Genomic DNA, 18,399 nt, shown 5'->3' on the forward strand with positions numbered 1-18,399 from the left:
ATTAAGTAATTAATCACCCAGCCTCCTGTGCCCACCTTGCCCAAACCCCTCCCATTGTAGAGGTGGGGAAAATGAGGCCCAAGGAGGGAAGGAGCTGGCCCAAGGTCATTTTGCATCTCTTCTATGAGCATATCTGGGTCCTCACCTCGGCCTCCTCAAGGGCCAGGACTGGGTCTCACCCCGCGGCCCCACTGGGCCCCACATGCAGTTGCCCTTCAACAATTTGGTAGTTGGATTGTCCAGAAGCTTCTTTCTTTAAAAAGAAGACGTCTTAGCAAAGCTTACGCCACAAGAGGACCCTACTGGGAGGGCTTCGGGCTGGCTGGAGATGGTGGTGGGTAAAGGGCATTTCTGGGGTCTCAAGGAGGACTGCTGCCCACTGGCAGCCTTCAGCCCCTCCCTGCAGGAGGCAGGCCCAGACGGCAGCAGCCCAGGCTGATTTGCAAGGCTGCTCAGCCCTGTGCTGCTGTCAGAGGGTGGCAGGGCTGCCCCTTCCTTCCCTGTGCCCCCCCCCCCCCCCCCCAGTGGCCTGGAGAGAGGACACCTTTGCAGCAACTACTCAGGCACGGTTCTCAGGACAAACGCAGCCTGACCGGAGGTGGCGAGGGAAAGAACAGGAAGAAACTTTGCTTGTTGCCCTGGCAAAGCAATGCAGGCTCACTGCCCTCTCTCCTTTGTTTCCTCATCCTCGCCTTCCGGGCAGGGGAGCGCTTCCACTTGCTGGATCCCCTGGGCAGGGAATCAGCGCTGGCCCATGGGCGACCCACCAGTGGAGTTGACATGGGTCTCCTCTGAACTAGGGCCTTTAATGGTCAGTGTGATGCCCTCCGGGGCATCCTTTTAACTCTGCTGCAGTGACCAGCAACACTCAAGACAGTAGCTTCTCTGAAGAGCCTAAACTCCAGAGTGAGGAGTGTATGGAGCCAGGCTCCCAGCCAACCATGGCAGCCACGAGGTGCCCAATCAGATCCACCTCCAGAGACTCTGCTGGGGAGCAGAGATGATGCCAGCTGCCAGTGGTGCCCTCTGCCCCTACCACTGAGTTCATGGCCGCACCTGTTTCCCTCGGGCTGCTCTGTGAGTGACTACCTGGGTGCCTGGGATGCCAGAGATGGGCCACTCCTGCCCGCGTGGGATTGCACTCAGGGGCAGCTTTGGTTTCAGGACTCCCTGCTAGTCTGGTCTGCACTTTCTCAGAACTGCACTGCCCAAGTCCCTGATAAATGCCCCACTCCCAGCGATTCCTGATGTCCACAGACACCATGAGGGCGACTGGAGCCTGACCTTGCTCAGTGGAGTGCAGGATGTCAATCTTCCCAGACAAAAGCCACTCAGGTGACAACTTCAATGTGACCCAGTCCCACCATGGAGGGGCCTTGCCTCATGCTGGAGATGGAGCAAACATGTGCAGGCAGCCCGGCTGAGGTTTGGAGAGGACACAGCTGGGGTTTCTGCCATGAAATCAGCCCTGATTCCCCGATCTCTCATTCCCTCTGTGTGAGGCGCTCATCTGCAGCTCAGCCACACACACGTGGGGCTTCATGTGCTTCCTCATTGGCCTAGGCCAGTGATGGCGAACCTTCTGAGCTCGGCGTGTCAGCATTTTAAAAAACCCTAACTTAACTCCGGTGCCGTGTCACATATAGAAATTTTTTTTATATTTGCAACCATAGTAAAACAAAGATTTATATTTTTGATATTTATTTTATATATTTAAATGCCATTTAACAAAGAAAAATCAACCAAAAAAATGAGTTCACGTGTCACCTCTGACTCACGTGTCATAGGTTCGCCATCACTGGCCTGGGAAGTGTGCTTTTATAGGATGTATGTTTGGGTTATCAAGCCCCTTCCCAAGGCGCCTGGGACCTGGATCCCTCTCCCCTTTACCTGACACCCTTTCCTGGGCATGCTAACAGATGAATGACTGCAGACTTCTTGCCCCTGCATATGGCCTCCAGAGGGCTCCGCTAAATGATCCTTTCATATCCCATTAAGGGCCGCCTACAGCCCCCACCACCTTAAGGAGAAAGCTGAGAACTTAGCATGATCATTCATGGCCCTCCTGAGCCCAACACCACCCAGCTCCACTCCTCCCCCTCCCCCCTCCCCCCTCCCCCCCAACACACACCTTTCCACCACACACACTGTGCACATCAGATTGTCCTGACTGCCACCCTGTGCCCAGGGACCATGGACTTGGTAGACTTTCCTTTTTTTGACTTTTCTTATTTCTTCCCTGTGATTGAAGTACTTTTCCTGCTGCTTCTCCACCTGACACAGTCCACCTTGTTCCTAAGGACACTGCTCGAGGGCGAGCTCTGTGCCCCCGACCCAGCTGCTCTGAAGTGAGTGCACGTCCTGTTCCAGCTGGTGTGGTTAGGGCTGGAACAGCCCCCATTCCCTGCCTGGCTCCCTCCCAGGCCTCCACATTGAGAAGGAGCTTTGGCCCTGATATCAGGGGGCGTGGGTTGCATCACAGTCCTGCCACCTTGAAAAAGTTACCCTAGCTCCTGAGTCTCTGTTCCTCCGTCTATAAGGTAAAATAATAACACTAAGCACCTGGTGGAGTGATTGTGAGGACTGGGAAGATAAATGGTCTGTGTTCCTATTCTGTTTCTCTGTGTAAAGATGCGTATCCACAGTCATAGGAAACAGTCTGGGAGAACATATACCACGGTGCCTGCAGTAGTTGTTGCTGAGCAGGTGAGATTTATGGGGATCATTTCTGCCTTTGTTTGCCTTAGCTCAGTTATCTGTATATGTGTTTTAAATACTAAGCATGAACTGCTTTCATTATGAGAAAAAATAAAAGGTGTGTATTTTGGGGGTGGGAGGGGTGGGAAACGAGTAAGTGAACATGCCTGGCTTGCAGCAGGTTACCTGCCGCCAGGAGGGCTGTGGGTTCATCTTCCTGTCTCTGTGCATCCTCAGCATCTCCTAGTGGGCACCGATGAATTCATCTGACCCAACTGCCTCGTTCAGAACATGGTGAGCCCGAAGTCCAGAGAGGAAATGGACTTGCACAAAGCCACACTGAAATGAGTCTCTGAATCCCAGACCTCAAGCCCCAGCCCCGATTCTTCTCCCACTGCTAGGACCAGGCAGAGAGGGGCGACTGACAAGAGCCCGCCAGCCCCTTCCGTTCTGCAGGGCCTGCTTTCCAGGTTGGGTCACCAGGCTGCATCCTGACCCAAATTTGGCTGGTTCTAGTTCTAGAATGATTGCAACCCATGTCCTTGCACCTGACATCAAAGCTCATATGACTCACCAAGGTGCTGGAGCACATCACAGGAGCAAAGTCACGAAGACATGTCGAAGCTCACGTGTGAGGATGGAGACCTGGGAGGAGGTAAGGTCACTGCATCACAGGGCCAAACAAGTGGGAATCCAGCTATTGACCACCCTGCCCTCTCCTGCCACCACTGCTGCCTCCTCTTCCTCCTCCTCCTCTTCCTCCTCCTCCTCCTCTTCTTTTTCTTTCTTCTCCTTCTCCTTCTCTTTCTCCTCTTTCTCATTTTTGGGTTAACCTCAGGAGGAGGAACCATTTAAAATAAAAGCCAGTTTCACAAAGTTCATCGAGATGTCTACTCCTGAAAGTAACATTTAATTTGCAAGGGCAGGAGAACAGCTGTCCAATGACGATGAAACAGGAGTAGCCTGGGGCTCTCACCCTGAATCTCAAATCCCCCTTTCCTGACAAAACCCTCATAAAACAGCAAGAATTGCCAGCATTCCAGAGGCTAGGGCCTGCTTGGATCCTCTACCTCAACCCTAAGGAAATTTAGCCATTTTAATATCAAGAACCCCATGTGTCAACCTCATCCAGTTGGGGATGGCTGGGATGAGCTGGAGAGTGCTGGAACCCAGGGCGGGGGGGAGGAGGTGGAGGAAAGGACTCTTTTAACATCTGGCCTTGTTGTGAGACAGGAAGCCCACATATGAGGGCATTACACATACATGATCACCCCCACAGCCCTGGGTTTCAGTACTGCACATCTTGAATGCAGTTTAACCAAGCCCTGGCATCCGCAGAGAGGGAGCACCAAGACCACCAGGACAGGTGCCCTTTGTCTTCCTTCTAGCAGCTTAAACCCGCAGGAGCCAGCACTGGAGAGCTTGGCACCTCGCACCCTACAGAGAGAAGGGGTGGGAGCTCGGACGGTTTCCCCCTGAGAACAGGTTCCTCTCAAGCAGGGCACATTCTACTTAGAGCCCCTCTCTTTTCATAGGAGGAAAGGAGGGAGGGAGGGGGGACTGTTGTATGGGAAGAACATGAACTCAGATGAGAAGATCTGTTATGGGCTGGATTTCATCCCCCGAATTACTATGCGGAAGCCCTAACCCAGTGGTTCTCAACCTTCTGGCCCTTTAAATACAGTTCCTCATGTTGTGACCCAACCATACAATTATTTTCGTTGCTACTTCATAACTGTCATGTTGCTACTGTTATGAATCGTAATGTAAATATCTGATATGCAGGATGGTCTTAGGCGACCCCTGTGAAAGGGTCGTTCGACCGCCAAAGAGGTCGCGACCCACAGGTTGAGAACCGCTGCCCTAACCGCGAGTACCTGAGCATGTGACTGTATTTGGATGCAGGGTCTTTAAAGAGGTAATTAAGCTAAATGAGGTCATTGGTGTGGAGCCTCCTCCTAACCAGTATGACTGGTGTCCTTCTAACAATAGGAAATGAGGACACAGACAGGTACCGAGGGAAGACCATGTGAAGACACAGGGAGGAGGCAGCCTCCACCAGCCAAGGGAGAAACTTCCGACACGTGATCTCAGACTTCCAGCTGCCAGAACCGTGAGACAATCCGTCTCTGTGGTCTAAGCCCCCGTCAGTGGAATTTGGCAGCCCCAGCAAACAAACACAGAGCTGAAGTCCACTGTCACCCAGGACTCGCCAGGACTTCAACTTAACTTTGGAGGGCGTTCTTCCCTTTATGGCCCCTTCCTCCAACATATATAATTAGTCTTACTATATTAATAATACACACTGATGTTATATATTAGTATTGCTTTATAACTGCATCAGTATAAAGATGAGTATATTAATATGACATATTTAAAGAGTTTCTTTGACTTAAAAGTTTGTTTTTTCTTCTGGATTTAAAAGAAATTAAAATCTGCTTGTGGGCAGGTGAGAGCACTGTGGGCTCTGGGCGCTGTGCCCACCGTGCCAGCTGGAGCAATTGGCCAAGCATGCCCCTCCTGCAGCCCCCATTGCTGAATCTGCACCTCTGGGCAGGCTAAGGCCGGGATCCGACTGGGGCAGCCATAGAAGCAAGAGCTCAGTTCTGTATGAAGGCGCCTGGCCTAGTGTGGGTGGCCATGCGTCTCTCAACCTCGGCAGAGCAAAGAAGAGCCCTCCACCTCCGAGGCCCCGCTTCCTTCCCAGCCTGCCTCTGGGTCCGCGCCCGGGGCCCAGGATTGAGAAGGACGCTTTGTGCAGCTCCTGGCCGCATCGCTGACTGTTTCAAAGGGCTTTTTCCCCCGGGTCACTGCAGACAAAGCCAGCAGGGAGAATGAACCGCTGCCTCTCTGCAGGCTGTCTCTTTCCCCCACTCCCCTGCCCTGACCCCAGCCCCTCCTGCTCTGCTCTGGTTCTCCCACGAATCTCCAGGGATCCCAGGGCAGTGCTGGGAGGAGAGGCCCAGACCTCTCCCTGCAAATGCATGGCTGGACATCAGTGGTTTTAGACTTGTTTTCCTGCCACGAAGCCTTTTCTTCCAATGAATTCCTATGTAGAAACCCAGCGGATAGAAAAGAATAGAGCTGTCCCGGGTGAATCAGAAGCGCACTCGCCAAGGGGCTCCCACAGCACCGCAAAGGTCCTACAGGACACTTTGGAAACCACGGGGTTGGAACAACTCTGGGCCCAGAGTGGGGAGGAAATGGCCCACGTCCCACAGATAGTGGTCAGCAGAGTCCTCCTCCTCCTGGGCCCGGGAGACCAAGGCTGGGAACAGCAGGCCACAGCAAGCTAGTGACACCCCAGAGGGGTGAAGAGGGCAAACTCGAGTGAGAGCCAGAACTTTTCCTGAGATGTACAGAGGGTCTGACCCTCCTAGACAGCAGTTACGTACATGGTGATTATGCGGACCACACTCATAGGCACAGCAGTCATTGACACAATGGCCAGGGGCACAGGGGTCATTAACACAGAGATCATAGACATAGCAGTTATGGACACTGACCATGGGCCCTGCGCTCAAGGGCATAGGGGTCATAGGATAGTAGTTAGACATATAGTCATGGGCACAGAGGTCATGGGCACAGAGGTCATCAGTAGAGTGGTCATGGGCACTGTTGTCATGCACACAGCGGCCGTGGACACTGCACGCATGCACAGAGCGGTCACACACAGACCACAGGGGCATTTCTGCTGAATCCATTAGCAGACTGGTGGCAAGCCCCCCCCCCCCCCCCTTCCTGAGGAGCTTTCTGGCAAGCTAATCCCTGCATAGCTTGCACGTTAAATCATTGCTGCTCCTGCCTGTGGGCTGCCCAGGTACATCTGGCTTCATTTAGTCTCCCCCATTGAGCAGAAACACATGTGGGCCCTGGCGCGCCGCTGAGGTGGGGAGTCTGTGTCAGGGCTTCTGGGGTGGGCGGGGCTGAGGGGCTCCGAGGAGGGATCTCAGGCATCCCTTTCAAAAGTGTGTTTTTTGGCACACAGTGTCCTACGAAATGTTAATTAGATTCTATGGAAAAAAGGTTTCCTCGGTCAAGTAAATTTGGCAAGCTCTGCACTGAACAAAAGTAAGCAGAGAATTGTGGGATTTCTCAGAGACTTTGATGGGTGACCCTAAATGGAGGAGAGCAAGTACAGTGTTTTCCAAGCGTCTTTTGCCGGGGTAACAGGAAGGATTTGGCTGCCAGGGAACAGGAAGTCCAGTTCTAAACAGGTTAAACTCTCCAGGAAGGTGCCAGCTCACACAAGAGGACGTCCAGAGGTGGGCACATCCAGGATTTGGCAGCCAAACAATGTCATTCAAGCCAGAGTCCCTCCATCGTCCCCCTCTGCCACCCTCAGTGCTCTCTTTGGGATGGTTTCCTCCACGGGTCCCAGAGGCAGCTGCAATGCCAGGACGCCCAGGGGGTCACTGCCACGGCCGGCACAGAGGAGACGCCTTCCTCCCAAACCTCTTTCCTGAGAGAGGTGAACCTTACCCACAAATCTCCCCAAAGTCCTTCTTCCACATTTCATTGGCCCGAATCGGACACGTTTCCCTGCCAAAACCAGCGACTGGTTGCTTTAGACCCAGTTCCCAAACTGTGGGCTGAGGCACCCCAGATGGCCACACACAAAGACATCACGGTGCGTCAGGATGTTTACGATTTTCAAGGGAAGCACAGCAATCCTGGACACCACATGAACCGCGAGCTCACGGTACTTCATAGTTTCCACATTGGGTCACACTGCATTCCTTGGATGATATCATATCTGTGAGAAGCAGTGTTTGCTGGTTGCTATAATAAAAAACAAGCCCTGAATGAAAACCAACCCGGGGGGAGATGTCTAATCCAAATCCCACATTTGAGAAGTTGTGCAGCGCCCAATGTGTGCGGACATTCCGTGAGTATGTAAGTGCTGCTATTTTAAAGTAAAATAAAATTACTCCTTTCTTCTTTTACTTCATGTATATTGTTTTTGCAGTTGGCTAATGAGGTGTTCCAGCATCAATATTTATTAAGTTGTTTGAGCCCAAGCGAGCGGAGTGTGAGGTGCTTCTTTTAGTGCAGGCACGCTGTGAGAAATACTGAGATGCGGGGAACGAGTCTGGAACTTCTGGGGTAGACTGACTGGGTCTTACTCCTGGTGACAGGGCTGGGGCCCGAGCCTGTTTCACTCTAAACCCATGAAAGGGGGCTACACAGAACAGACCCTTATAAAGAAAGGAGGCGGAGAGTGTGTTAGGAAGACACCCCACCGTGGCTGCTAAGCCAGGCACCGTTCCTGCCCTTGGGGGGGGAGGGGGGGGGACTGGTGCACAGCCGAGCACACGCTCACAATTGCTGATCCAAGCACGTGATTTTGTTCCGTGAGCTTCTGCCTTTCCTGCTGCATGGTCACCACCGGGAACTGGTGATCCTCCCACCCACAGAGCGCCTGCTGTCTGGGGAGGCTCCGGGGCAGCTGATGGCAACCTTGACATTCCCATCCGTCTGCTTCACCAGCTCTGCTCTATCCTGCTCACTTCTCTCCACCCCCCAGAGACAGATCGAGACCTCGCAGGCCCCCCTACATGCTCAGACACCACCTCCCATCTTCCCCAGGCCTGACGGGCACTGGTGCCCTATGAGAGGCCCCATGCCAGCCTGTTCTGCCCAGACTCCGGCCAGGCCTTGTAAAGTTTGGGGTGTCCACGTTTCCTGCATCAGATCCAATCTGAATGCCACTGAGCATCCACCACTGGCCAGACCCAGCTCAGCCCTCAGGCCTGGCCCAGCTACTTCACCAGGCCGCTCCCATCCCCACTATGCTGCTGTTGCTGGCCACATTCCTGCCCCAGAACCTTGGCACTTGCAGTGGCCACAGCCTGTACCCCCACTTATCTCACTGAAGCCACACTGACCCCACCCCATGCCCTTCGTCACATGCTCTGTTGTGTTATCCTCTCAGTGTGAAAGGAGCCTGTGCTTTCCTTTCCTGCTTGTCTGTTGGCCGCCCACCCACTAGTGGAGGGCCCCTCGTGAGGACAGAGCCCCCATCTAGATCACCCCCATTCCCCTTTCTGGAGCAGTGCCTGGCGATTGGACAGTCTCCTCTCCATACCTGTTCAGTGAATGGCCAATCCTCACAGCAGCCCTAGGACACCAGAGTCATGCCCCCAATTCACAGATGAGCCAGTGAGCCCAGGAGTGATGGGAGCCATGCCCCCTCCCACAGAGGGCAGAGCCAGTCTCTTCTTCCTGTCCCCATGAAATCTGGGTATCCCCTCCCCGCTGTCCAGCTGACCCCAGTGCCACTGGTCCCTTAGAGGGAAATGCAGAGGACAGGCCGAGTGGGCAAACACTGGCTTCCTACCGCCATCCCCAGGCTGAGTGCCCTCAGGGGCCAGTAGGCAAAGCCCAGGATGGGGGGCAGGAGAGCAGCAGGTCAGGCCTTTCCCCTTCTGTGACCTCCGGCAGACACACACCACCCCCTATGTGGGCCTCAGTTTCCCATATCGGCAATAAGAGTGCCAGTTTGACTTAACTCATCACTGTGTTCCCCTCCTGACACCAGAACCCCCAAGTCCAAGATCATGCCGTGGGGTCGCAGCAGGGAAAACGAGAGGCATCCGCCTCCACCAGCCCCCGGAGCCCCACTGCCCTCTCTCCTCCCAGGGCGGCTCTGTCACTTGGCCTGGCACCCAGGAAGCAGCTGCGCTTTGTCCCCACCCACTAGCCTGTGCCTCCTGAGGACAGATCAGCCCTGTTCACAGAGAGGGCCCCTCAGCCCAGGATCCACCTTCTAAGGCCACAGGGGGCAGAGCCAGGGTTTGCCCCTAACCCTTAGACAGCCAGCCACAAGCTCTGCCACGACCTGCGAGGCGTGCGGTCCCCACCCACTCGTTCTCAGGTCCTGCCCGCCACGTGCCCTCACTGAGCTTCCCCGACGCCACACTGCCTGACGTCGGGATCGTCTTCTCTGAAGGTGGCAAGTGTCAGACAGAGAGGTTTCCCAGGGAGTCATTCCTACAGCTCCTCACAAAGGCGGGGCTCTGAAATGTTCCTTTAAAAACAAGTTCTTCCACGAGGGGCTGCCATGAAAGAGGACGTGGAGCTCATTGGACACGTTCCTCATCTGAACCCAGAGGGGACAGCCGGCCGGCCCCTCCAGGCGCCTCTGCCCGGCCCCAGGCCACTGGGCTGAGCTCATGCAATTTTGGAGACATAGTTGACTCTGCAGATGGTTCCTGCATCTGCCTTTCGGAACGGTGGGGGCTTCCTCTGGGGCTGGGGGAGCTGCGCTGTCTGCTTCTCCTTCCCTTCTCAGACACGCTGCAGGGCCTGGGGCTGCTGGAAGCGGTTTCCATATCCACTCCTACAGCTGGCAGGTGGACAAAGGCCCACTGTGTCCCCAGCCCAGGGAAGGCCCGGTGGTCCTGCTGCGATTTCTGTGTTCTCAGCAAGGACACCCACAATGGACACAGCACTGAGTCATCAATCACATCAGCCCAGCCCTTCCCTGGCCTGACCCCCAGCTGGACCCCACAGAGGCGCTTGGGGAAGGAACGGGGCCTGGAGACCATGTTTGAATTCCCACAGCTGGCTCATCTAGGGAGTGCTGTGTGGCCTTACACAAGTTACTTGAGCTCTCTGAGTTTCAAAAGTCACTTCCTGGCTTTATAGAGAGGAAATAAATGTGCCTTCCTACCCAAAATTGAGTCATTCCACGGGAGTTGGGGAATGGGGAAGTGGGTCAGGGAAATGAGTCCACTGTGGTTTTTCTCCTGGGTTGGGCACTCCTGGGCATGGCTGGGCTTCAGCACGGGCTTCCTGCCGAGGAAGGGGCCTTTGTCATGGCGCCAAGCCCTGGAAGAGAAGCTAGAGGCATGCAGGGAGTGGAGCAGGTGTGCAGAGACCCTCCAACGAGGGAGCAGAGCGGCAAGACAGAGGTCAGGAAGGCCCCAGAGGCCCAGGCCTGTCTTCAAATCTGTGGGAGCCTGTCCCCAAGCAGGGGACCCACAGGACCAAATCGAGATCAACGTGCAGGAGCTCCCAGAGGAAGATGCTCTGTTCCACAGCAGGAAGGAAGCACCGTCTAGCACCGGAGCAGTGTGGAGCGGGGAGAAGTGGGCTTGGGATTTGTGTCCACCCCACCCCATTTCTCGGGTGTTCGACGGCAGCTGGACCTGCTGGTGCACGTGAGGTCCTTGCCAAAGTGGCTGTGGCTCGGGTCCCGTAGGGGACATCGGTGCTGACACAGACACTGTGGAGGGAGAACAAGTCACCCTGGCGTTTTCCCCTGAGACTCGGACAGGGTGCCAGTGCCGGCCCGGGCTGACGGTGCTCCGTGACGGCGCTCAGGCAAATGAGCCACAGATGCCAGGGACTGAACACCCACTGCACCCACTCCCAGGAGCCTGTGCCCCACCCAGACTCTCAGAAGACATTCAACAAGTGTGTGTATGTTCTCACCCAGGTTCTAGACACGGGGTTCTGCCCAGAGTGAGAGGCGCTGCCCCTGCCCTCAGGACGCTTCCTGGCCAGGTCGTGTGAATGGCTGCAGGTGGGGAGGTGGGGGGCCCCAGTGCACGGGGACAGAGAGGCTGGGCAGGTGCGGCAGCAGGATCAGTACCGCCCTGGGCCTAGCGAACGCTTTGATGATGTGTGGGGTGGGGGTGCTGAGGCTGGGAGGGGTGAGGGCCCTCACTCCCCATCTCCTGCAGATACACCTGGGCAGCAGCCCTTGGGCCCCAGGGTGTCAGACTTCCCAGCCTTCCACTGGCCAGGCTGTCCATGTCAGACACAAAGGCCCCCACCCATCGGCTGTGGGCTGGGCAGGAAGGGCAGAGGGAGCAGGTGGGCATATCACATGCCCATCAGCTGGGACAAGCATTGCCCCAGGCTTTCTCCACAGCCCACTGGGTGGCACCTCTCAGGACCTGGAGGGCTCCCTCCGCCATCTCCTACCACGCGCTGAATCCTCACCATCACCTCTGAGGAGCAGGCTCTGCCGTGGCAGCTCAGGTCCCGTTCTGTCCCCCTCGCCTCCGACTCTCACGGAGGTTGACTCAGGCAGACCTCCACGTCAGCCCGCGGTCCGTGAGACCAAGGTGCACATACCGTGTAGACGAGCTGCAGGCAGGCTTGCATGACGGGCCAGCCATGCCAGCTGGCCTGTACCCAGCACGCATTCAGTAGGTGCACAAAAAATGTCACGCACACTCACTGTCCCTTGTCCCCTCCATTTATAGGGCCACCATTCCAACGTTTACCCGATTCTAACAGTTAGCGATGTCATCTCTTGCACACGTGCCCTTCAAAGACTGCCTTTCCCTCTCCCCCTGATGGCCCTGCATAGGCGCACAGGCAGGTTAGGGCGCCTAACCTGTGTCAGCTCCCCTTGTCAGCACCCCCGCCACCGCCCCTGCCCAGACGCCCCTGAATCCTGCAGGCTTCCTTCAGCAGATGTGGTTTCTACAATCCACACCAGCCTGAGCACCTTTTTTGTTTTGGACTTAATATCCGCCTGCCCCCCTACCTCCTCCACCCTGTGCCCACGTGTGAGCGAGACTCTCAGCCCTGATGCCCACTCCACGCACTGCCGGCCCGGAGGGGAGGCGAGGGCAGGACCTGGGAGAAGGTCTGCGGGGGAGCTGAGACCTCACTGCAGCCCCCACAGCTGGGAAGATGGGATCACAGGGTCTCCGAGAGCCCGCACTCCCGGTGTCTGCAGCCAGGGCCCCAATTCTCCACGCAGCCATCTTCCTGAGAAGCCAGATGCTCTGCTGCCTGCCTGCCTGGACTTCATCAGAATTCAGCAAAAGGGACATAAATAAATAAAGGAAACTCTGCTTCGCTCTTTCCTCCTAACGATCGCCAACATGCAGGCGCTTAAAGAGACAACATTTTTCCAGAAGGAACAATTGGCGAGAGGCGGCCAGACCGTGGAAGAATTTTCTGTCAGATATCATTGTTAGCTGCATTTTTTTAAAAACCAACCAAAGCAGGGGGGACGTCATTGAGATTTCTATCACACCCAGGAGGCCTCCTGCATTTCAACGTGTGTTTATTTGTTTGTTCTTGTCAATACGTTTGTGTCTGAAATTTTTAACACGCTTGCTTGCAGCTAGAAAAATTCCCCTGTCGGAGGGCAGCGTTTGAAAACACAATCTTTTTAATTTCTTTCAGCTGGGCTCCTATTGCTAGATCTGCGTTTAATATGGTAATACGGATTCCTTATTCGCGGTCCTGCCCGCCCCCCAGCTCTGTGTGGCTGATCAGCCTGTTGGACAAGTGGGATTGTTCATGCTCAAAGCGGTTAGCGGCACTCCAGGCTAGGCTGGCTTCCGGCATGCGCCCCTCACCTTTTGGGCAGAGCCCCCGGACCCGTTAGTCCTTCTTGGGCAGAACCCCCGTGGCCACAAGGATGCACTTCAAGGAACGCTGTGCAGGGCCAGCAGGGTTTTCCCAGGGGACATACGGCAGGGAGTCCAGGGACCGGAGGGCTGCCTGGCTCCTCACTCTGTGCAGTGTGACCTCAGCATTCCTCTCGCCCTCTCTGGACGGTACTGGAGCAGTCAAGGGCAGGTCAGACTGGGAGCAGGAAAATCACTGAGAAGGGCAAACGGCCCAGGTCTTTTGTTTGAGGGTCTCTGGTGATGCAGGACTATCAACCACCCAGACTCACCTCCATGGACTTTGGAGATGTCTGACCGGCCCCACAGTGAGCCAGGGATCAGCATGAAACAGGCCAAGTCTGACCTGTGTGGAGGTGGGTCCTCGGCCCCCCTGGCCCTCCTCCTCACCTTTGTGGTCCGGATGAGGCCACAGAGGCCCTGACAGGGTTTGCCACCTCACTTGCTCAAGCCGTAGGCTTCCCAAGTCAAACTCAGAGAGCCCAACTCCATTTTCATTTTACATAAGGAACAAATAAAACTTTAGTATAAAGATGTCCCAGGTATCGCACGGGATAGACTGGCCCTACAGAATTTCCATTGCTTATCTGACATGCAAATTTAACTGGAAGTTCTGTTTTTGTTTTGACTAAATCTGGCAACCCTACCAGACACAGAGGATATAGGCACCAGCGCTGGGACCAGAGCCCAGACCCCAACACAGCCCTCACCTCTTTCTCCAGCACCTCCCACCACCACCCCTTACGATGACCTCTGTCTGCAAAATTGTGCAGGGACCAAGGTCACTACAGTAGTGGTTTGGAGGAATTGTCTTCATCCTCCTCAGCTGTCAGCTCTTAAAACTCTGGAGCCAGAAGTGGATTCTGAACAAATCCAAAGGCTCTTTATTCATCTTGGTGGCCCTCCCAGGGGCTAAAATAGGTGCTAGCATGCTATAAGCATTGAGAAATATTTATTGAATAAATGAATGAATAAATGAATGAATGAATAGGAGAGGGGCTGAGCTGCAATCCCTCTGATTGGCTCTTAGGAATGGAATTTATGGAGCCATGGAGGATGCTCGCATGAGTGGAATTTTCCCACTAGGAGCAGCATGAGGGCTCCCTGCATTCTCCTCCCAGGCCAGCGGAGCTGAGCAACAATAGACACAGGTTCTCTTCAATGAGAGTCTGATCAAGGGTGGGGGGGAGCTCTGTCCTGGGCCAGCCCTGTGCCTAAGCCCCCTACCCACCCCCCACCCCCAATACTTCCCTGTCCTGGCCTAGTCACTGCTTTGCAGAATCGATAGAACCACTGAAGCAGAAGAGGGTGGGGGCAGGAGAAGGTTGCGAGTGAGCACTGGGCCGTGTCCTAAAGTGCCAGCCAGATGGCCATCTGTGCAGTTTGGCCTCCCCAGGCCTGCTGGGGAAGGAAGTATGCAACCGAAGCCAGATGAGGGTGGGGATCCAGCCAAGTGCCTCTCTGCAGGCTCCTCTAAGCACATGCCACTTCCTCACCCAGCAGACGTACGTGAACGCGTGCATGTGCGCACTCATTTTACACACAAATTCTACTCGGTCATCCAGCTGGTCAGGCTGATGGATCTTGGGGGGAGAGGGGTGGAGAGGGCAGCTGCTCTGCTCAGACCCACCCAAGGTCACAGTCCACCCTCTGAAGTACGAGGAATGCTCAGAGGACTTCCCAAGCACCTCCTGAGCCCTGGACACTGCTCATAGTGGTCAGAGATGAGTAAAATATGGAAGAAGATGCCCCAAAGATAGGATAGTATCATGGGATCACTCAGAACTCAAGAGTGGGAAGGTCTGGTTCTTTTTGGGATCACCTGAGCTCCCCAGAGAAACCTATAACCCCTTCTTCTTTTAGACCTAAGTTTCCACATCTATTGTGGAAGACCACCTATTGTTTTCACTAGCTGATAAGCTAGACAGAGAACCCCCCAAAGGTTGGGTGCCTTTGAAGCCCTAGCAAAGGTCGGAGCTAGGCGCCACCTCTGTTTGTCCAGACAGTGGTAGCTGAAACTACTCCCCCATTTATTATTATGTAAATCCTTGCTGATGGGTGAGCCTGCCTATTGCCGGGTCGCTGCCTAAGGGCTATGCTATGGGTGTATCCCAGATCAATAAAAGCTTGGTGAGGCCTGAGCACCAGTGGAGGTCCTTCCCCTTGAGTTTGACTTGCCTGTCTGGCCCCCCCAATATTTCCAATTATCTCTTGTCTTTTCTCTTTCATTTGTGTGCAGCTCCGCTTCCAGGTCCTGAACCCTGAACCACGTGGGATGTGGAGGGAAACACACTCAACAATCTATAAAATGGAAAAGATCCTGCCCACCTCATTGGAAAAGAAAGCTCCTTGGAGGCTAGAAACAGCCAGACAGAACTCACAGTCTCTGCTTAGAAAGGAGTCTTTTCTATTTTCATTGGCTGTGCTATGTGTCCACCCAGCCCAGGGTCCAATGCTGTGCAGAATGGACCCAAAGAGCTCAGATGCTAGAGAAGTTGCTACAGGCTGGTCTCATGTGTCGCACCAGCCTGTCACCTCCCTGGTTCTGCCCATTGGATCTCTATTAATGTAGCCCCTGACTCTCACAGAACTCATGGTCAGCTCCAAGCCCGTGCCTGTTTCCACGCTCTGCTGCTAACATTCCAGCCCGTGCCTGGGTGGGCCTGGGGCCACAAGGTGCCCTGTTCCCAGGCCTTCAAACATCCTCTCTCAGAGGGCACCTCTGCCAGACCTGGTTGAACCATGTTCCTGAGCCAGGAGAGGATTAGAGGCCCCAACTGGGCCGGAGCTGGGGATTTGGCACAGAAAACCCTTCCCTTTCAGCTGGGCAGAAAGGAGAGGGAATGGAGCCAACAGCCCCAGGGCTTCCTGAAGAAACTTCGCCTCCTGTTTCCTAAGCTTCTGCTGATGGAGCAGACTTCCCCAGCCCTTAGCTACCCCGCAACCCGGCACCACATGGGCCACGGGGGCCAGCTTGCAGGGGGTAGGGGGAGGGACAAGGCTCCCAGCCCAGGTTACTTCCCCCACCTCACCACCCACCCAACCTGCTGGTGGCCTCCGACCAGTCCCTTCCTGAGGCCTTATCTCCTACATTGCAGAGGTTGTAGAATGGAGCAGGTAAATAGGGCTGGTCCAGTCAAACATCGGAGCTGAATGGGTCTTAGAGAAGCAGATTCTGTGTGGAGAAAGGGCGCTAGGCATCCCTCCTTTCTTATCTCCTCTCCCTCCAGCACACTCACTCTCGCACACAGGCCGCACCACCTTAAGGTGAACTCTGGCTCCCGGCCTTGATCGAGCCAGTAAACCAGGCTCACATGTCAGAGGACAGAGGAAACCACCTTGAAAGGCCCCCCACAGCCAAGGCTGGCACAATGTGAGCAACAAGATAAATAATGAGCGCGTCCAATTATAACTCATAAATAAATATTCACAAGTCCATATGGTTATAAATAAATAACTGAATAAGTAAATTAATGAGGGAAGCTCTTCCTATGGAAGAATTCCAATTAATAAATGTCAAATGAATGAGGGAAATTTAAAAATTCACCTTTACAACATCACAAGAATAATTATTGCAGACAAGATGCTGAAAGGAATGGGTTAAAGTTTGAAGAGAAACAATATTTGAATTGTCACCAAGTGTCTCCCCCAAGATATTTTTCATCTATGAAGGGGTGGGGAGACACCGTAATCTGCAGTGAGAAACCCATCTGATGCCACCTTAACCAGAAGGTCAAGGTTAACATCAGTAATAAGACATATCGACATCACATGCGCCTGATGCACTGAGAAAGGCGCATCACTCAGATGACATTCGTGCCCAACATACATAATCTCAATCTCATCGCGAGGGGAAAAGACAAGCACAGATTGCGGGTCTCCTGCAAAATAACTGCTCGGTCCTCTTTCAGGCCATCGCGGTCACAGATCGGGAGGGACGGGCACATGACAGCTAAATGCCACGTGGGCTCCTGGACTGGATCTGGCAACGGGAGAAGGACATTAATGAAGAAACCTAGTGAAATCTGAATCAAGTCTGTGGTTGATTAGCAGTATTTCCCAACATTAATTTCTTGGTTTTAATCATCATAAATTATCTAAGATGCTAACGTTAGGAAAAGCTAGGAGAACGATATTCAGGAACTGTTGGTACTATATTTCCAGCTTTCTTATTTCAAATAAAACATTAAAAATAAGATATCAGCCCATATTCCATTCTTGAGGCTCTTCCTTGGTGCCAATCAACAGACCGCAGTGTTTCCTCCCAGGAGTCCGTCCCTTAATAAATGGTAGGGCCTCTTTGCCAGGTGTTTATATATTCACTGTCAGTGCATCCTCACAATGATCCTCTGAAGGAGGTATTAGTAGCCCCATTTTGCAGATAAGGAAACTGAAGTCCAGGGACACCAAGCAGAAAGTAGAGGCACCAAAACCCCATCTAAATACAGTCTGTCTGAGGCAGCAACTCAGAGGAGGGAGGCCTTCGCTCACATGCAGGAGCTCACAGAGCAGGTTGCAAGCATATGACAGGGCATCAAGGGTAATGCCTTTTGGTCCTTTGGAGCATGGCGTTTAGATGGCACCTACCCTAATCCAAGCACAAAGCTGGTCCTTTGACAGTAGGGTGGTGGTTAAGAACAAGCTTCTAGATGGCCTGGGTACTAATCCCGAGCTGGCTACTTATTTATGGTGTCCTTTCAAACGTTACTTAATCCCTCTGTGCCCAAGTCTGCTCCTGTGTAAAATGAGGCTAGGATTTAGCATTTACAGCTTGGCTCTAGCAGTCAAGGGCCACGAACACTCTCCATAAGTGTTCACCGTCACTTTTGTCTTCACTCTCGGCAGCTGTCCTCAACCACCTGCAAAATGCCATCTTGCTGAATGGATTTCTCTAAGCTAACTGTTGAGTAAAGCCCAAGCAAAAGCTAAGAGTGCACTCAAGCAAGGAGCAGAGAGGGGCGTCATCTGGCTGTCATTATCATCCGAAAATCCTAAACTAGGTAATGGCCACCGATCACCGTGGGCACTGTAGAATTTTAAAATGTCAAAGTAGCCAAAACCGGTTTGGCTCAGTGGATAGAGCATCAGCCTGCGGACTGAAAGGTCCCAGGTTCGATTCCAGTCAAGGGCATGTACCTTGGTTGCGGGCACATCTCCAGTAGGGGGTGTGCAGGAAGAAGCTGATTGATGTTTCTCTCTCATCGATGTTTCTAACTCTCTATCTCTCTCCCTTCCTCTCTGTAAAAAATCAATAAAATATATTTTTAAAAATAAATAAATAAATAAATAAATAAATAAAATAAAATGTCAAAGTAGGAAA

The sequence above is a fragment of the Myotis nattereri genome, assembly GCF_964212035.1.
Source record: "Myotis nattereri genome assembly, chromosome: 13".
In the NCBI taxonomy this organism is placed as follows: domain Eukaryota; kingdom Metazoa; phylum Chordata; class Mammalia; order Chiroptera; family Vespertilionidae; genus Myotis; species Myotis nattereri.